Genomic DNA, 22470 nt, shown 5'->3' on the forward strand with positions numbered 1-22470 from the left:
GGTTTTAAGATAGTGTGGGTGGTGAGGGCTACTTGTTGTAAGATGAAGGGTACGTATCTTATGGAGGCTTAAGGTTACAAAATGGTTTATAACCAACGGTGCGTAGAGGATGGACAGAGCTGTTTGTGTGGAATGGCGTACCAAATGCGTGGAGGGAGATGGTGAGTTCAGGCTTTTGGGGAGAGGGTTTGGATTTTACACTTGTGACAGTAGATAGGGTGGGAATATTGATAGGTTTTGCTGGTAGGTGAAGAAAAATTAAATGGCTCTGAACATCTAAGGTCATCAGTCCCCTAGAACCTAGAACTACTTAAACCTAACTAACTTAAGGACAGCACACACATCCATGCCCGAGGCAGGATTCGAACCTGCGACCGTAGCGGTAGGCGAAGAATTTAGGTTCAGGCATTGTTTGTGAAGGTGGTTTTCTTGCAGTGAGGTCAGGTGTATGAGTTCCTGCAATTTCGTGTGCGGTGATCTTTAGTAGAGGCTTCACTGACTTCTTCAGGCTTCGGTAGTAGATTTAGATGCTTCTACAGGACGCTTCCTATTGAGAACAAGGCAAACTGTTTGCTAAAATTATCATTGGTGTTCGATGTTTCTGAGAATACTTGTACTAAGGAGCGAGGTCTGTTATCACGTTGAAATGCAGAGTGACTACGCGCATGGTTACCTGGCTGCGAACTGAGTGCAGTTTCGGTGTCTTCCCCCTGTGTACCTCTTTGGTCACTGCTGTCAACGTTGGGGCTGGCTTGGAGGCTGAGATTGTTTGGGCGGAGTGTTTGTAAGGATCTTGCTCCGAAAGAGGGAATTATTCGGAGGACAGATGAATGGGAATAAGAATCGTTAGGTTTAAAGATGAAGGAATCTGTCCTAGGAAATAGCAGCTACATTCGCATTTGCTGGTGTGTATCGCTGAATGTGAGTGACGAACGCATTTGAATTTAGAAAGGTAGGATCACATCAGCTGAGCAGAAAGGAAGAGAAATGTATTTGGAGTTGTAGTTCCGGAAGAGTTAGCTGGGTCCTTTTAGTTTGACCTTGACGCTATCCGATACTTGACGTTCAGTTAGTTTTAGTGATAGGTTTTGGTTAGGTATGGAAGGGAGGTTGCCGGATGAATGGGTGTAGCAAATGTTTACCTATTGCTATAGATTTATGAGTCGTAGCTGGTGTTGTGGCTGGCGGTGTAGGGATTGCTTCTGGTGATGTTGTGACTGCTGCAGTTGCTGGCGATGCTGCATGTGTTGATGTACTGGTGATGATGTAGCTCGTACTGTGATGAGTGACAGTGGTGGTGATGGCGCTATGTCCCAGGTGGCTGGTGACACCTGGTGGTGCTGGATTTTTGTCAACAGGTCCTCCGACCGTTTGGCAATAGTTTCGGGCAATATCCTAATTCTGATGACTTGGTAGTCATAAAGTAGTCCAACGATAGAGGTAGAATCCGTCAACCGCAGGAGAAGATGACCTCTCGAAGTCGATGTATGAAGACTGCTGGCAATGAATGTAGTGGTGCCGGTAACAGTCGGATGTGATAACAGAGCGCTTTTACGAGTAGTTAACAGACTCGAAATCTAGAAGAGTAGCATCTAACGCTTCGGTCACAGTGAGTTAAATGACTCCAACCTTTGCTGTGGTAAATAAGAGAAATTTCTTGTATAATAGAGGAAAAAGCTATTTTCGTAATCTGATAGGACATTAAGTATGAAGAGGGGTATGTTATACATCGTTTACTGGTGTTTACTTTATTTCATGACATTTGTGGAAACGGACGTCCTTTACTGGTGTTTGTATAATTTCTTTCCTTTGATGGAAATGCGCGAATGAGGTACGGGAGGCAGTTGTGACGTAGTGTTGTCTAAATGCTGCCTGGTGCTGGCTAAGATGGCCCAGTGACTTGCTTTACTGCGCAGTCGGCTCGTACTGTTGTTACTTCTGGTAATCAAGACGCTGGAAGTTAATAACCGTCCTCCCTATTCATGTTGGCGGGTAGCTTGGCTGTCGTTATCGCCTTTGTAATCTTCCTCCTCAAGGTAAGTGGCTGGCTCACCAGTAAACGGGCATCTCAAAATATTATCAGTTTGTCGCACACATCCACATTTTGCGCCACCGCTGACTCGCTCTGTTGTCTCAGACTAATATATATGTCATGCTCAGATATGCTATGCCAATCGGTCGGCCCATCTCGCCTGCGTACCAGGATTGCCAGATGTTTGGTTTTTACCGAAAATTTAGGTATTCCAGACGCGTATTCGGTGTTCGGTTCCGATGTATCAGTGGTTCGGTATTTTTAGAATCCCATTCATACCACTGATTTAGATAGTTTAAACTAAAAGGTGCGTTGATAAATAAAACTTTGGAACAATTACAGGGTCAAACGTCTACGTCCCTCAACTCGTTTTCGTGGAGAACGTTTACGAACGGAGAACAAACGCCTAACATGAAAAAGGTTATCAAAGGTACAACGGCAGATCCATGCAGCAATGGCTACGTGGGAAGAGACTTCACTCAAATGAATTATTTATGATCTGCCGTTAGACACAAACTGAGGTAAAAGCAAAACTGTGCATTCGTTGTAACACAGGTAACAAAATTATGCTGAAACCTGTGACTTTCAACAATCAATGTAATTTTCAATCTTTATAGTCTGTTACTGTGTTCACCCGAAGCTGAGAAAATCCTTCCGCAAAGCAATGTTTGGTAATTTTGTCATTTTAATCTGCCTCCTCAACTACGTACACTAACCACAGTGGACTACATATTTCGTTAGGCGAAGAACGTAATTTTGTTTTCTTAATGTTTTGGAATATTGGCATGATACCTGCTCGGCGGAGAACAGAGTGCCCCTTTGTCGTTCAGAAACCAGTTGCAACGTCTTCTAAATCTGAATTAAGTATTTACAGAGCCTACCTCGTCTCGAGCTTATGTTTGTAGGTTCAAAAGAAGTACGCTTGCCCTTTAACCTTTCAGCATCCAGCAGGGTATGGCAAAGTGCATAACTGATACCGCGAAGTAGGGCACAACCAGATTACACGTTGCAAAATAAGGCTCACAAGCTTAGATGCCGCAAAGCTTCTTGTTATGGAGGCTTCTGTTTCGCTCGCTAAGACAGCAGAAGAGAAGAAAATCTCAAAGGAAATAAAACGAAGCACTAGCACCATCTTTTACGTTTATACAACAATCAATCGATGGCGCTGTTGAGGTGTGACGGTACTATTCCTTTAACAATTTTCATTTCTTATTGTTAAAACAATGCCAGTTCTGAAACTGCCTGAGTAATTTGTTTGGATTTCGCGTTTAAAGAGCCACTGTTGTGAAAAATTTGAAATTCCACACGAAGGCGTTCGTTGATTTTTTTAAAATTATTTTCACAAAGGTCTAACTCAACAACAAAGTATCGCCTCCATTGGTTCAACTCATGGTAATGAATCAGATTCAGAAAATGCTATTTATAGCTAGAGAGTAAAAATATCGAACGTTCTACGTGACAAATATCAAATTTGTCAAGTGAATCAAAAAACAAAGTATCTCTTTTTGTACATAACTCATTTGTATCCGGAAAATGAGAAGGTATTCTTATATCACCGTATTATGCTGCTCATGTCATTACTGCAAAAAATAATGTGAGAAATTGGAAAACGACAACATACTGAGAACGTTGTGAGTCCCTTACCAGAATACTGACTGGTTCTAAATGCCAGTAAGGAGGTTTTGTTTTAAGTGGCATCAGTACTGAAGCACTAAATTTTACTTGTGATAATACAAGTACGGAAATACAGAAGTAATGTTTTAAATAGTAACATTGGAGGGCAGCGTGGAGGGTAAAAATCGTAGAGGGAGACCAAGAGATGAATACACTAAGCAGATTCAGAAGGATGTAGGTTGCAGTAAGTACTGGGAGATGACGAAGCTTGCACAGGATAGAGTAGCATGGAGAGCTGCATCAAACCAGTCTCAGGACTGAAGACAACAACAACTACAGCAACAATACGAGAAATTTCTTACAGCCATTAATTTTTTAAAAGACAATAACAAAATTAAGCCACGCGGGATTAGCCGTGCGGCTGGTCCCGGCGGAGGTTCGAGTCCTCCCTCGGGCATGGGTGTGTGTGTTTGTCCTTAGGATAATTTAGGTTATGCAGTGTGTACGCTTAGGGACTGATGACCTTAGCAGTTAAGTCCTTTAAGATTTCGCACACATTTGAACATTTTGAACAAAATTAAATTCAATAAAAAAATCTTTCAATACTGACTGTCTCCTACATAGCTCCAGCAGATGTTTCAAAGTCTACTGTTTACCTCTGCGTACTGTTGAAAAAGAAATGGCAACATCGACAACATACTTTTGTTTTGCAATTGAAAAACGCAGCAGGTCTTTCAGATGGAGTACAGCATGGTACAATCAGCCTTGGGCTTTCCTCTTTTGAAGACATTGCCATGTTTCATCTGTTTCAGAGGAAGAATTTTTAATAGTTATTTGTTATTCATGAGTATGAGACAATTAGATAATACTGTATTTTGAGATCCTACTCGCCTGCATGACGACACTGTTTCAGCAGCATCTTTAAAATTGAAGAAGTAAGTTGCTGATATTATATGGAATGGCGTCGTAGTCTTAGATGACTCAACAATCTTGAGTAAATCGTCAGGAGCAAAGGCCTTGCTTAACTTTCTTCTAACATACCCCATCTGGTAATGAAGGAAACGTTTTTCCATGATTTGGCACTAGGAACAAGTCTAGGAGCGTGCAATAGAGTACCAAAAGCACAACAGCACTGAAAACGTGTTTAGTGAAAATGGCGCTCAGAAGGTTTGACAGTTACACTTTTCAACTGGTATGCACAATTTCGTCGTGATCGTACCTGCGTAGTCGATGAGTTTCTCTTTCAGAAATTACTAAGTGGTTCTCTGCAAATGGGCTCTCATTAAATTTTGAGAAAACACAGTACATATAGTTCTATACAGCAAACCGCATAGCGCTGTTGATAAATATAGACTTTGAACGAGAGTCTGTTGCTAAGGCAAAGTATTCAAAATTTCTGTGTGTATGCGTTGATGAGAAATTGAGTTGGAAGAAACACATTGAACGTTTATGTTCAGCTACTCACGCTAATAGTGTTATTGCAAATTTCGGTGATAAACATAGCAGTAAATTAGCCTACTGTACCTGTTTTCACATACTGCTATCATATAGTATCATATTTTGGGGTAATTGATCATTGAGAGAAAAAGTACTCATTCCACAAAAGCGTGTAATCAGAATAATAGCTAGAGCCCACCGAAGACCACCTTGCAGACATTTAGTTACGGAACTCCGGATATTCATACTACCTTCGAAATATATATATTCAGTTACGATATTTGTTATTAATAACCCATAAAAACAAAGTGCGTAGCTACTACACTAGACGATCCTCACTACTCAGCGCTAAATCTGACTTTCATACAGGAAGTGGTGAATTATGATGCCACAAAAATCATTGGTGGTGTAGCAACAGCACTGAAAGTCTGACAAGTAGCGAAACAGCATTTAAAAACAAATTAAAAGAACTTCTGAATGGCAACTCCTTCTTCTCCACAGATGGATTTTTATATATGAAGTAGGAAAAAAAGAATATATTGTGTAAAGAAAACTTATGTTAGGCAGACGCGTTCCACATCGTAACGAAATGTCGTTTTCAGGATCAATGGAATAAGTATTAATGTAATGTAACGTCTCGAAAGCCTACGAAAATCAGTAGTTACTCCTGAAGACTTCGTTATGTACACAACATATTTGAAGCGATCTAGCATGTGACTTGCTGTAGAACAGAGGCATCGTTAGAAACCTCGATGTACATTCAACTCCGTGCAAACATTTCCATGTGTAAAATACCTGCTGCCTATGGATGCTGCTATATTTGACTACAGTTCAAAATCAGGGCCGTATAAGTTAGTGTATGTGTGTGTGTTTTCTGCTATTTCGCGCTGTCACAACAACACGTAGTTCCTGTGAAAGCGAAGAGTACCTGTATTTATTTATTTTCCCATGCATAGTTCGTTTAGTTTTCTCTTTGCCCTGCGCGAATAAGTATGTGACAAAATGGGAGTATTTCATCATTCGCTTCAGCACGACCAAAGTTCTCGAAGAGTAGTGAAAAGGTAGAGCCAACTTAACTTTTAGATGGGCAATGCTGCAACCACAGAGGTTAGTCAGTTACCCGGGGCGGAAGTCTGTTTTTGCACGGGTCAGGTGGATAGTTGGTAACGAAAACCCCTCACCACTAGTGGGATGGTCGATCCCGGACAAGGGAAGAGTGGGTATACCTCCACTGCACTTGGAAAGTTATGAACTCTCTTTTTGAAGCGCTTCTCTGTTATCTAGAACAGAGGTATTTGGCTGATATAATTTAAACCGACTTTACAGTTAACTCCTTTCATTTCTTTACAGAAATTGGGGAAATGTTTCAATACTCCCCATTAATCTTCATTTTATTGCGTAAATTCGCGTACCAAACGTAACTTCATGTGATCTTTGTGTCTTTAGGAAAGCAGTTAAACTTGTGCTCTTGTGAGTGTAATGTTTAAGTATCACGAACAGCTCAATCTGCAGTGTGTTGCTGTCTTTTCGGCATTTGTGTGCAGAGTTCTAAGCAGTGTACTTTCGCGGATTTTGAGGGAGTTAACTTTGTGACTGGCTGCCTAAACTCTGGGCTTCACACGATCAAGTGGTGTTTAGTTACAGATTTTGGACCACTGGCCTAGCTTAAACGATAAAACTTACAGCTCTGAGTTTAACGAATATCAACATTCAGACCTAATATCTATCCTGCAGGTGGTTTCTGAACTTATTTCATTAAGCCTAAACATTCGCCTTTAGCCAACCACATACAATGAACTTTATCATTGCTATAGTCCAATACAATCGGCCTTCGAGACTGATTAACTGAGAACAAAATTAGCACCTACATATGCGGAATATTGCCCTAGGTGCTGACTTCTATATATTGGTCCCTCTTTATGTGATGGTCGTAGATGCGCCTAGTCCTACCAGGCGAATGCCCCCTACACGTCGCGTCTCTAGTTAGTGGCTGGTAGAACTGGTCTTGTTGGAACGTTGTACAGGCACATTCTTCAATAACTGAAGATTCTACACTTCTATTTTCCTACACCACTTCCCAGTCTTTAAACAACGGCGTTGGACAGTGTTAATGATGGTTTTCTCACATTTCATAAGCAATGGATCACTAGGGGATCAAAGCAGAATAGTACTTTTCTTTTAAATAGTGTTCACTTATGTTGAGTTAAACCCTGTGATTCCTTTCACGTTTTGACATAAATGATAATAAGTGAAAAAACTCATTTTGTGGTTAATGAGTCTGCTAGTAGTTTACCATATCCTGGCAAACCAAATCCATGTTCTTCGAGATTCCACAGTACAAATTATATAGTTGAGATTTAGTTGTGTATTCAGCTAAAAGAAACAATGGCTATGTGAAAGGAAATTTCGTAAGGAAACAAGGTAAGGTATTGCTCATGACGTCAGTTTCCTTCCGCACACATATCTGTCGTGGATTAAGCAGGTATTAATCCTAGTTAACCATTCCGCATAAAATACAATAGATATCACCTTACTTGGTTGGCCAGATTTGTTGTTCAATTCCAAGTTACCGGATGAGTACGCAGATCAAAGAATATGACGCGCATCAGCAAGATTCGGTCAACTCCAAAAGATCTTAAGCCATGACAAGAACGTGTTTCATATCTGCCCCGTTTCTTAACGAATTCCTTGAGAAATAAATACGTAATAAATCTCCACTGAACGTCGTAACATAAGACGAAACTAACAAAAATTCCAAGGAAATAATCATTTAAAGGCTGGATTCAACTGGGAACCATGTGTTCAACGACCAAAATTTTAGTGCTGTAAACAAGAAAAACGGTAGCTTCGGTTGTACTAAGGTTGATATTGTTTGTTACAGCAAATCTGTTTAACTTTATGACCATATTCAGTGCAAATATTAAAATCTTGTCGGCTCATAAAATAAAAGCACATATTTCAACTTCGTGGCGCCAGCACAGAAGAATATAGCACCTAATGAACAAATTTTGAATTGATCTCAATTCAAAATATATTCCTTAGCTGCTACTTTGTTGTTGAAGTGAAGTTGGAATATATGCTTGTATTACAGGAGCCTTCAAGACTTTAATATTTGAACTGAAGGTGGTCACAACATAACTGCAATCGGTTTGCTGTAATAAATGATATCAAATCTCTTAAGACCAAAGCTGTCAATTTAATGTTTACAAATAACCATTTCTTTCTTTTTGTTCATTTCGCCACTGGACCTATATATTGTGAGCAAGATTTCGACTTGGTTGCTGGAAAATTGGAAGTAACAGCTATTGTGAACAAAAAGGTAAATGTAACAGAAGCTAGTACACTGAAGAATACATACTTAAATCCTATTGTTTTATCACACTGACAAAAAATTCAAAATTGAAACAATAGCGACATAAGGAGATTCTGTAGCACCAAAAAGTTTTCAGCTATGGAACAGAAAATATTTGGGCCCTTAAATTTTGGTAAAGAAGGTGAGACACTTGTATATGGGTCATGTATTAATCAATCACCTTCATTTTACAAATAACGTTTATACCATTTGTCGCTGCAGGAAATAAACTTCAGCAACTAATAAGGGATGAATTACTTAAGTTGAAAAGTAGTGCTAAAAATTAATTATGCTAACTATGGAACATTTCCGAGTGTCGAATGTGGAGCTGGCAAAATAATGTAATAGGTATCTATTTTTATGCCTTGATTCACTTTTAAGGACTAAAATACACCCCAAAATCTATTTGGCATATTAGGCTTGGAATAAATTTGGAAGTATCATATATAAACAAATGTTTCTCACATAAAATTTGATAGTAAATTAATGCTCTAAGAAACTGAATAATTGAATTTCGTGATAATATGAAGCTTTGCAGGATGCACCACAACCATGAGTTGTTTCAACATAAACCAAAGAAGCTTTCAATCAATAAAGAGGTTGGTTCCTGAAATACTAATTTTGGAAAATATGCTCTACACAATATGCTATCAGAGTATTTTAAATATATGTATTTAAAATATCTAAGCATTCATTAGAAGTCTAATTATTTCTTGTATTGATAATTGCTTTATATTTTAAATTGTTATTGCACATTCAAAATTCTCGTTTTGCTCTTTAAATTGCCATTTCACATGAATGTAACTTGTCAATAATAAGCAACTCATTATTATGATACAGATTAATTACAATAATGATAATCAAAAATAAATCTTTGAAATGTAATGTTTTCCTACACCATGCACATAAAATTTATTCTCATAATACACATGACAATGAACACAAAACAAAACAAAATTCAGAAGCAATTCAAACTGTCACATTTGATGTTCTAAATATAATGATTTGTATCAGGAATATTTCAGTATATTGGTAAGCCAAGGCGAAAAGAACTGATTATGAACTAGTGGCTGCAGCCTAATTACATTGTATATTGATATAAAAATCAGTCAATAGACCGAGATCTGAAAATCTCCTCAGATCGTTTTTCCAACATTGAAAGATGTAAATGTACTATGTCTGAACCTCTTAAAAGCGGAACTGGACACAAACAGAAAAACAGGTATTGCATTACTTGTTTCCACCAGCACAACCTCCAAGTTTCACCATGGATGGTTATTGATACTTGGGAATGTTCCCTTGTAACCATAAAAAATGTATGACCAATACTTCTAAAAGAAAATAAGCTATGTGGGAGTGATAGTGTGTAGAAAGAGCACACACTACGCTGCACAAGTCGCTGTGACATCAACTAAGTATCGTAACTCCAGGTTGGCCATTACCTAGTTTAAGAACGACTCATGGAGCTACAAGTGTAGAGAGAGGTCGCTGCTACAGGCCACTCCCACAAGGATACTAATTGTCTTCATCTGTGCCTTCTCAGTCAGCTCAGACAGCTCTGTGGCAGAAGATGCCAGGAGTGTTAGACTTGTATAGGTGCATCTGGAAATACAGCCTTGGTTCGTTGCCAGGCAATTTGGATAGCTTCAGCTTTAACAATCTCGTTTTTTTAGTGAGTGGTGTAAATTCTTCCATATTTGTATTGGATTTGCTCATAATAGAAAATAGTTTTGTAGCATTGTATTCCTAATCACGACTTTGTATGTATATGGTACGCTTTAAAAACTATGTAAGATAGTTCCTCGTATGTCACTTTATTTTTGCTCGCTTCTATACTACTGGGTGGCCCAAACGATTCATATTTACTTTTGGTTATTATAAAACAGAATCCGTGTTCATCATAAAGCGTTCTACCTGGGCCTTCATAGCTCATATGCTCCTTTTTGTCCGCATCTAATTTTCACACTTTCTCGTATTTAATAAGGTACTCCATGATACAAGCTTTTGACGTAATTGGTTTTCACCTTTATTACATCTTTTCACAGAGTGTGCATACAATACTGCTTTGAATAGGCTTCTATCTTGCTGCTTAATATGTTCTGCATCTTGGTGACAAGATGGTGAGCAAAAGTATTTTACATAGACGTGTACTTTTGTATATGGGATTATATGGTATAGTTTGATTCACTTTCACTGTACTGAATGCTACTGCATGAGGTAAGCTCTAGTTCTTGGAATTCGGTACACACAATGATGAAATTGTGAGACTGGTGTATTATTTGCTTTGAAATCTTATTTTGAGAGAGAGAGTTATTGTAGTGCATCGATTTCTAATACAATTTATTGTCTTTAGTACCTACTAATAACATGAGAATTCGTTTTCGTAACTACTGTTGTGGTTCTAATACTTGTTAGGAAGACAGATCAATTTGAATTTACACAGTAGCTCAAAGTGTAAAATGAACCAGAATCCGCTGAACATGATTATATGTGGCCTCTGAGCTGATCTGTAATTGTAATGTGTTGTTATAAAATTTGTTATTCTTGTGCTCTAAATATTCTGAGCAGTACATAACCAGAAAGTGTTTGTTATAAACATATTGACGAAGGTTGTATTCTCATGTAACAAATAAGTAACACCTTACACTCGACTTGAAATTGAAACAAAGCATGTCTTTCTACCAGAATGCTATTCCCATATTTTTTGGGAATATCCTGTGCAGTAGAAACCTTCTCCCACTGCAATGCTCAGCCTAACACAATAGAGAATTACAGAATTAACTATTTATCATAATATACAGTTAGATTTCGTCTTTAATGATATGTAGTGAAATGTGCTTATATGGTACAAGTAGTAGTGTTACAACCTCAACTGTACCAGTAAGCTTCTTCAGTGCAGTTTCGTTGAAGAGTAGTTGTGGAACAATCTTTAGCTATATTAAATTCAGTGGAAGTTTGCTCACACTGCAATGTGTGCAGACCTGCAGCACAAATAAAAAATATTTTTGTTAATTCATCCTTCTATATAGTAGTAGCACATCAGATTACAGTCTATCATTTGTGGAAATAACTAATGACTGTCAGCACAGGGAAGCTGCATATCCCTTCTGTGTTAAGAAGCAGGAGCATTAAATAAATATTTGAAAAGAACTCTCCATTCGAGTTCCCCCATCACAATCAGCTCTGTGTCTTTACACTGAGATATTTTATTCTGTACATAGAAAAACCTGTCTGTAAGATTTTAGCACAAGTTGGTTAAGTTCCTGTTAATGTAATTGTATCTATAATGAATGTTACCTTCTATAACAGTAACCAAAGCAGAACAGTCACACCGTTTCGACAAAAATTGAATTGGTTTGTGGAAGATTAAAAAAATAAAACTCATTTTGAAATTAATTGACCATTTTTATTTCAGAATTTTCGGTGTGATTTACATTATACAGACTTGAAGAAGGATCAGGAAGGAAAAATTCCAGTTTGAGACTCAAAAATTCAAGTATGTCTCATGGATGCAGAAGTGGCTATTTTCTAAACCTGTGTACAAACCAAAAATATTAGAATGAACATTTCTATAATTGCTGTATCGAAGAGTGATTCATTAAACCATAGGAAACAAATTTGTAAGACAGCTGAAGACATTAACTGCCATTTCTGTTATGAGTGTGATAATCATTTTTGCCAAGCAAGCAAATGCTGTAAATATCATTAGGCATTGTCTACATCATGGAATTATTGTAAAGTATGCAGAACTGTTGTTACACCACTCTTTTCTCCATTTATGCTATAAAGTTGGTGATGGTGTTGGTAGTGGTGGTGGTGGTGGTGGTGGTGGTGGTAGTAGTAATACTGCTGAAAATATTTTCGTCCTAATATCAGATCGAAATTGAAGAATGCATGGCATAGCTTACATTCTGAACCCTAAAATATTGGAAGAACTAACCAGCCCATTTTGCATTGTACAGATGGTGGTGAAAACAGCTTCTTATTAAAACTAATGTATGATGCTGTAGCTACTAAGGGTGTATTGGGATTTTAATTTCAGGGAAAGAAAAATGTAAAAACTACATCGAAATAAAGTTTTCAGCATAAGTAAATTGAAAGAAAAAAGGAACAAAAAATCTACAGAATGAGAAGGATCAGATGAAAATTCTACAACAGCTAGATGCCACAGAAATTTTCATTTCACCAAAGAAGAGTTAAAAGGTGTGACTCAAACATTTATATATAGATATTATATATAGAACATGTTGGTTTATACAAGATATGACATTTGCTTTATCTATTTATAATCGTAGTTTGTAGAAATACTTGACCACATTTTTCTCCCTCAGCCTGACTCCTCAAGTCAGTGCTTTCTCTAATATCATATGGTAAAGGATTTCACCTGGCATTGTCAACAATCTTAGCAATGGAACTTAGTAATGAGTATGAAAGTGAAAAGTGTTCTGCTCTTTGACATAACATCTCTTACTGATACTATTTATTATGAATAACAAAAGCAATGAATTTTGGGCTATTAGGGCATTAAATGGAAGCAAAATTGGAGTACATTTATGCACTTTTCTTTTGGGTAAGAAAAGCAGTTCAGAACTCAACCTAAATTAGAAGCAGGACATTTTAAAACTTTGAACATAGCTGCTAAGGTTCATTGATCGTGTCAGAATTATACTAGAACAAATAAGCCCTCGGTCACAAATATTAAGTCAAAATTGACCAGGTTTCGACACTACTATGAGCGTCATCTTCAGAACTGAACTAAGTGTTCTAATAGGTATATAAGACATTAATAAATTAAAGTATGTACTGACTGGAAAGAGATGCAGTACTTACAAGTCACATTTTAAAAATTCTAAGACGGAAAGGCGACGTCATGAATAGTTGTAAATAACTCAAGATGGTGAGTTTTTGTTGCAACCCTTGTTCACTCAGGTACGAGCAGCCCTTAGCGGCTCGCCATCATAAGTTATTTACAACTATTCATGACGTCACCTTTCTGGCTTAGATTTTTTAAAATGTGACTTGTAAGTACTGCATCTCTTTCCAGTCAGTACATACTTTAATTTATTAAGGTCTTATATACCTATTATGTTTTAGAACAGTTAGTTTAATTCTGAAGACGACGCTCATAGTAGCGTCGAAACCTGGTCAATTTTGACTTAATATTTGTGACCGAGGGCTTATTTGTTCTAACATAGAACATTTTAACTTTTGTGATTACTACATTGTGAAGGAGATGAAAGTTGATACAGGACAAAAGAGCAATAAAATTGCAACAACAGTTGGAAAATACGTGGGTATACAGATATTACCATCTGAGACAATATACACAGCTGAGAATGTAGCAAAGATCGATCATCTCCTTCACTTATTTATCATTAGTGAGCAATATTCAAAGGATAGGAAAATATTTCAGTGTGGTAATGTCAGAAAATTCACCACTTGTAGAATTAAAGTAGCCTCCTGAAGGGAGTAGGCAGACATCAAATAATGGACTACAAAACAGGTAGAAACAAGACTACTGAATTCAGTTTTATAGAAGGATGGCAGATTTCATTAATGTCCATTATTTTCTTGTGGAAGAGCTGAAAAGAAATTGGCTTTATGCACTTACAATAAAGGCACTGAATCAAGATGCTCTAGACAATCTCTTTTGTGGTAGAAGGTAGCATTGTGTTGCTAATTTCAGAGCTTGTAGAAAGTTCTAAAGACTTCTGTTCATGGCTTTCAGAACCTTGAGCGAAAGTAATTGTGAAAATTCTGATTCTACTTCACTGAACATTTTGTGTCTTTTTTGGGAAGTAATGTTAATGATGAACATTTAAATGAAAGTGAGTTGAATGGTGATAATGACACTGATGTGCTTCAGTTAATTTTAATTATTATTCAGATGATGTGTGTGAGTCTGTAGATCAGCAGGTCTTAGTTTATGTAGTAGGCTACACAATGAAAAATGTACATCTACTAGGTGACTGTGAAACATGTCAAATCAGTCTACACATCTTTTATAACTGGAAATCATTTATGTACTCAATTTAAAGACAATAATGGAGTACCTTCTCATTTGAAAAATGCAGTTTAAAATGTTTTGATTTACCTCAGGACTTTCCATGAGCTGCTGTCCTATATTTTCCTTCGATAGGTCTTCTGACTGGTTTATTGTATTCTGTCATTAATTCCTCTTCTTGAGCTAATGTCTTTATCTCCAACTGTTCCTTGCATAATAATCCTCAACTTTTTATTGGACATATTCTGATTGCTGTCTTTTTCTATAGGTTTTGAAGTCTGCAGCTGCATCTAGTACCATGTGCATTATTCTCTGATGTAGTAATACATATGCTACCATCCTGCTCCTGCCCTTCTTTCGCTGGTTATGCTGAGAACCTTTCCATTCCTCGTCTTATCAATCTGCCTGATTTTTAACAGCCTTCCATAGCACCACATCTCAAAAGATTCGAGTCTCTTCTTTTCTCGTTCTCCCACAGAACATGATTCACTAGCATACAATGCTGTACTCCAAACATACATTTCTCAGAAATATTTTCCTCAGGTCATAGCCAATGTCCATCACCAGCAGACTCCTCTTGGCAAGGAATGTCCTCTTCCTCTGTGTTAATCCGCTATCTAAGTCGTCCTTGCTACATCTGTCGTGTGTTATTTTGCTTACAGAGTAGCACAACTGTTCCACTTCATCTACGTGTTGGTACTGACATTGAGTTTATTGATAATCTTATTGCTTCTACTTCTCATTGGACTCATCAGCTCTATGACTATCTAAATGGCCATGAGAGCACAACACTGAGACATGAGAAGTTAAAAAAAAATGCTCTCTGCCCCATATAATGTTTTGTAATAAATGTGCCAGACATGAGAGTCCACTGAAGACAAGAATACCGTTTTCCATATATAAATGTGATAAAGAGAAGGAAAATATGAGTAAAAGGAAGTTGTGTGTGCAAAAACATAAAATGGGAAAAATTTCAAATAATTATAATAAACATATGTCATCATTCATTTCATGCCAAATCTTGGTAACCTCCCAATAGATATACAAATGGGTGAGCCAATCAAAGCTTAAATTGGGAGATTTATAAATGAGCAGTGACTAAGTATCATAGCTAAAATACACTCACCTGTGGATCCCTCTATGAATGTGCAAGAACAATTCCAATATGTCAGCTACACTGATGTCATGTTTGAAGCAAGAAAAGAATTTTAGAGCAAATTAAAAAAAATCTTTTTTGAGAAGTGTTTTTATAATTTAACACATAAGCTTACAAAAATACATAGTGCTCATGAAATTGCTGGACATATTTTTTGATTGTCAATAAGTGTCCCTATTGAGAACACTATTTCTGCATTGTTTACCAGTATACTCTGTTCCAGATGCAGTTGTCAGTACATGAACTGTAAAATGGGAAAGTCAGAGAAGAGTTGTGAAAAGTAATGAATAAAGTACTGTATCCAGGAATCTGTGAGTTTCATATTCAGTAGCGTACTAAATGATATTTTAAAGAACAAACAAGGAAATAAGTAAGCTTTAATATAGAAATGATATTTTATTTTATTATTTAAAAAGACATGGTTAGAGCCCAAAATAAATGCTCAGTTGGGAAAAATTTAATGAAGCAAGTTTCCTTCATATGTTTCATTAGCATTTAATTTATGCTACACTCAGGCAATATTTCCCTTCCTCCGCTCCCAGTTCACTTTTCAGTCAATGTAAATAAGTATTTTGCAACTTCTTTAAATTTAATTTGTTTCAAAGTGACATTACAACATGATGATTCAGATGATTATATATGGATAAATATCAGAAAATAGAAATGAAAATAAATCGGTTTTAGTGAATATTAAAGTATCTCTTTATTTTACAGTATAGGATGTTTCACTTAAGTTTTGTAAATGACATCACAGTCGCCTATCAAATGTAATAATATATATGCATGTCATGTCAGCTAATATTTATGTTTTGATATTGGGTTAGAAACAATTACAGCCAAAATTATGATTACATTACATGAAATGTTTGTGTCATTTTTTGGGAAGTAATGTTAATGATGAACATATAAATGAAAGGGAGCTGAATGATGATAATGCTACTGATGTGCCTCACATTGTTTTTAATTATTATTTAGATGATGTTTGTAGATCAGCTGTAAAATTTCACACATCTGAATTCCTACCAAGAGAAGTTAATCTTGGTTTTTGATTGAAATTTCTGTAATATATTAATTCACAACGCCAAAATATTTTTCCAGGCATGAACTTTACAACTAGAATTCGATTCATACCCATTAAGTACATACAAAAGATATTATCATCTAATAATGTACTTCGAAATGCAAGATGATGTTCACACCTTATCTTTCCATATTTGAAGTTCACTCTTAGGCTACAAGCAGCGCTGCTGTCATTCCATTTCCATATCGCAATATGTGCAGTGTATTCCTTATATTTTAGTAGTAGTAGTAGTAGCTTTATTCATCTGTAAATCTCTTTTTACATGGATATAGGACATGTCAAAGTATTTATAATTTAGACCAATTTAAAATAAGCTAATTAGTATACACATACATCATTAGATTTACTCTTGGTATACAATACATTTTTTACAAATAACTTATTAAATAATGTAATGCCACACTGTTCACTTATATCTCACTATCAGACTCTGAACACACAATACACACATTGTTTCATAACACTTCACTCACTATACACAAGTGCACACACACACACACACACACACACACACACACACACACACACACACTGGTGATTCTTGGGTCATTTTCTGTACCACAACTTCCCATTTACTATCCTCAAAAACTGAGTCAGCATCCCTCTATAATGGGTGAGATGTTGAGCTCAGAAAGAAGAAAATGTGTTAGTATTGTGCATTGCATAGCTTGGTGGTACGTTTTTCTAGAAAAGGAAAAGAGAAGGAAACAAACTTAGTGTGAAGGTGTTATGTGGAATGTTGGATATCTTATAATCATTATTATTATCTATTCATATAACATTTTGTTTTACCAAGCCCCTACTCTGTTTATCTAAGTAATCCTTCAATGTATAAGAGTTAAAGCATAACAGGTACTTTATAGCTCCCTTTTTAAAATAAGTGTATTTTGCAGTTTCTTTTATCTCTCTTGGTAATTTATTATACAGTTTTATTCCATGGTAGAAAATGCTGTTTTGAATTCTATGCTTATTTTTTCTTGGTAAATGAAAGTTGAGTGTATCTCTTGTTGTATGGTCATGAACAGAGCTGCTTTTTTTCAGTAATTAGCAATGTTATTTTTGATGTGTATAACTGACTAGTAAATGTATTCACATGGAGCAGTTAAAATCCTCAGTGGTTTGAACAGATATGTACAATGAGCTTGACTACCATTTTTGGTTGTGATTCTTATGGCTCTTTTCTGAAGTTTGACAATAGTGTTCATATTTTGTGCATTTGTTCCCCAAAAGAGAAAGCCATAGCTAAGAATTATTGTACATATGAACAGCATGACATAAATGTCACTGCATGCTACACACTGATGACAGGATTTTAAAGGCATAACATGCTGATGAGATTCTGTTTGCAAGTATTTCTATGTGTTCACATCACTTCAACTGAGAATCAATATTCATTCCTTGAAATTTTTAATTTGTTTCAAAATTTATAGAGGGGCCCTCTACATTTAATTTAACATTGTCATTTTCGATCTTCAAACTGAAATTCATGGCATTAGATTTCTTTGTGTTCAATGTAACTTTATTGCTTATTGACCAGTTGTAAACTTCCTTGAGAGATTGATTTGCTTTCTCTGCAAAGAGTTCTCTTGTTTTGTCAGTGACTATAATGTTCCTGTCATCAGCGAAGAGATTTTTTTGACCATGAGTAATACTGCTGGGAAAGTCATTAATGTATATCAGAAATAGTATTTGTCCTAATATGCTATCTTACAGAACCACTATATTAATGTATTTTGGTTCTGATAAGTGTTTTGCTAAATGTCTAGATGTATTTGAAGTGTGTTACCTCTGCTCTTTGTACCCTGTGTGCTACCTCTATTTTTCCTAATACTTCTAATTTATGTAATAGAATATTGTGGTCAGCTGTATCAAAGACCTTAGAAAGATCCAAAAATAGGCCAGTGATGCACTCTTCTATGTTAAGAGTGATGTGAAGTCGATGGCTGCATGTCATGACCACATACAAATGCAGGATACTTTTTGATCAGTACCCATGCGATTTGCAGTGAGATGATAGAGGCTAGCACAAGTGGGGTGATGGTGGGAATCTGGAACATTCTATAATAATTAGTACTAGAATACTTTAGTAAATAACTTTTACTTAACTTTGTCCTGATACTGCACTCCAGGAACATAACTAACAACAACTACCTTTCTTGAATACAAATGACTCATTAACAAACACTAACTAGATATTACAATAAGCAAGATAACACAATTCTGGTATTACGTGCATAATACATGTGCGAACTAGAGGTGGCAAACCTAGCGAGCTGAAGGCTATTCTAATCTGACTTCACCCACGACCTGTAGCTAACTCGACCAGTGCGATCTGCCAGTCTCTGATCATGCCATATGTCGGCGCTGCAAGGGCCAGAGAGTCCAGAGAGGTATCAAGTGCTGGACCGCTATCGATTATCGCTACCTCTAGTGTGGTTTCTAATGTTGACACCACTAAGAGCATCAAGTACAACCTTTGTGTATTCTACTATGGCTGATTCCATATTTTTGCAACTTTGGAAACCAAACTGTGATACGCTTAAAAGATTGTATTTATTCAGGTAATTCACTAATCTGCCCTTCATAATTTCCTCTATTATTTTTAAGAATGGTGACAGCAGGGAGATGGGTCAGTAATTCTCTATGTCTTCTGCATTAGCTGTCTTAAGGAAAAGCACAACTCTTGCCTGTTTTAACTGTTCTGAAAATATCCCTGATGTGAAGGATTCATTTATTATATTTGTTAGGGGGCCTATGCATTGTTTCAGTACACACATTGGTACTTCATCTAAGCTGCTGGCTTTTTATTTGTTAGTTTTGGAACAGTTCAATTGACTTCATTCTTTGTGGTTGGAAATAACATCATTGTATTTAGTGCAAGATTATTTACAGATGTTATATTTGTTTTGGTGAGTTTTTGCTGTAATTTCTCTGTAAAACTTGAAAAATGCTATTTGCATAATTTGATAAGTGTTGTGGATCATTTATTACCTTATCCCCCTCCCTTACCCATATGTTATTCTGCGTTTCTCTGCCTCTCCCCATTTTCATTTTTGTAACATCCCAGACTGCTTTGCTTTTATTCTCTCCATTATATATTATTTTGTCATTAAATGATTTTTTGCAGCAATTAGCACCTTCCTATAGACCTTTTTGTAGCTATGATAGAAACTTAAGAATTCTACATCATTGCATCTCTTTTTCATGGAACTAAGGTATTTAAGTGTTTGGGGGAACTTCTTAATACCTGCTGATATCCATCCGTTTTTGTGAGATGTTGATACAGACATGCATACTTTTGGAAATGCCTTTCAAAGTTCAATTTAAATAATGTGGAGAATTTAGAGAATTTCATATTTACATTGGTTTCCTTGTACACTTCATCCCAGCTTTGTTTTGCTGGTTCCTTTGAAAAATCTTTTATTTTGATTTCTGATAGCTATCGTTTGTAGGCTTGTAGTTTAGGGGATGATTCGATGCCTGACTTTACAGTTGTTATTTGACAGAGATGATCTGATAGCCCAAGATCTTTTATAGCTGCATCACATTTTTCCCCGTCACATTTCCCTGTCACAATTGATCGATAGGGACATGCCAAAACTTTGAAGGATATTTATGATGGTGCTGCTAGCTTCATTTATGATATTATTGTTGATGTTAATGTCTCCACACAGAATTATGTTGACCTTTGTACTTGAAGTTTTGTGTAGAACTTCTGTTAATTTATTGAAAACAGTGTCCATACTACCACAGAGAGATCTATACACACATACAATGATAAATTTCTTGGTGATGTCAACTCCTGTTAATTCAATAACTGATATTTCAAAGTGTTTGTCTTCACTTGATGTACTGTGGTCATGTTTCGATTTGAACTGGGTTCCTTTTCTGGTATAAATGCATGATCCTCCACTCCTTGAAGCAGTTATGCAAGAAGAGTTTGCCCTTCCATGTGATGATAACACTACATGTTTGATTTCTGTTTTTCTACACCAGTGCTCAGTTACACCAACCACTGTGCAGGTCAAAGATTGGAGCTCAGCTACTGATAGTTGTATTTTATTTTTTATTGATTGCATGTCTTGATGGAGGATTGTTAAGTCTCTGAAATGCCCCATGTTACTCTTACCTGTTGTTTGTTTTTCCTTGTGACGTCTGGTATGTGTGATATCTGGGATGTTAAAATCTGTCTTGTGAATGATTGTTTCAATATTTTTTAAAGTGCTGGAGATATCCTTTAAGCAGGGGAACCTGTTGTCTGGGTTTATCCTAAGAATGACTTACTTTTCCTACCCATGACAACAGGTATTTCACCACATGTGACCCCAGATCCACCCCTATATACATTCATGAATCAGCTGTATCACTCTTCCCTTGCTAGTCCTGTTTAGGTGTGGTCCATGCCTAGTGAAATCCCATCTTAGTCCTGAAGGGGACCAGAGAAACTTGAGCAAAGTTGGCTGACCTCAGAGCCGTACCTAACCACACATTGATTCGCCTCACAGCTCCATCAAAGGGTAGCTGATCATGACGCCGGAACAGCTGAACAAAGTGTATGTTGGTGCCCTGAGTCAGCAATGCCATCTTGTCCAGGTTACCACCTATGTCATAGGCCCCATCCCAGTCCAAATTGTTTCCTGCCCCACCCACTATCAGAAATTTGGCCTCTTTCGTAAATTCCTTACATAAAGACCATAAGTCCTCTATGCATGACTTAGCCCTGCATTTGGCTTGAAGTTACTGGTGACCTCGTACGCTGCCCCTAAGCTTTTCTGTAACGGAGGGCCTACACCTTGCTCATGGCTACTACCTAGCAGCAGCACTATTGTCTTCCGTACACTGTGTACACTCACAGGCTTCTTGGCCCCGGTTGAAGTGTGCTGTAGATTTCTGCTCCTCGTTCTACCTGGGGCTCTTCTCCACTTAACTCTGGCAATGGTAGATATCTGTTTTTGGTGTTGATGATAAAACTGTCGGATCGCGTTCTCTTTCTTCCTATCCTCCTGCCAGTTCCTAACCACCCTCCTCCCCCCCCCCCCATCTCCCCTGATCCTTATCAGTTATTTCCTTGCATCCTCCAACTGTACCTGAAGGGTACAGATTATCCTTTCCTGTTCCCGAAACAAAATGTTCCTACTGCATACTGTACAGTTCCAGGAGAGAGCCTCTTCTCTCAACATTCTCCCTACTGCATCCCCTACACTGAAAATATTTACTACAGGATTGGGAAAAAATCCTCCTACTCACTACCCTATAACAGCTCCCACATTTCTCACTCATGGTCAGTTTCGCAAGAATAATTAAGTTTAAAGAATGTTTTAAATTCGTCAAGGATGCGAGACTGCCTATATGTAAACAAAAAACGACACAATGGTTTTATGTGCGTTTATTGTTGTTTTTGTACTGATTTGGAGATACAATGGCATAAGAATGAATTAGTAATTACTTTGCTTTTAGAGAATTTACTTATCAAGCGTGTTTGAGCATGTTTTTAAACGTTCATGACTTGGGAAATTTAGGCCTAGATGGTGTCTAACTTACTAGTACATAATACGAAATGTGTTAGTTAAATATGATTTAGAAACGTTTAATTACACTTTTATTAGGACAATAGACACTGATGAAACTAGTAGCCGTCTTTTTTAACGAATTTTGTGCTATCAAGAAACATTGAATAGAATTTTTTATGTTTATGTGACGTAAAATTTCGGGTTATGTTGCGATTATCGGGACTTCAGATAATATGACGTTTTTCAGGAACAAGCTCTGCTGGGACGATAATACTCAGTTGTGC

This window comes from Schistocerca cancellata, chromosome 7 (genome assembly GCF_023864275.1).
Source record: "Schistocerca cancellata isolate TAMUIC-IGC-003103 chromosome 7, iqSchCanc2.1, whole genome shotgun sequence".
Taxonomy (NCBI): domain Eukaryota; kingdom Metazoa; phylum Arthropoda; class Insecta; order Orthoptera; family Acrididae; genus Schistocerca; species Schistocerca cancellata.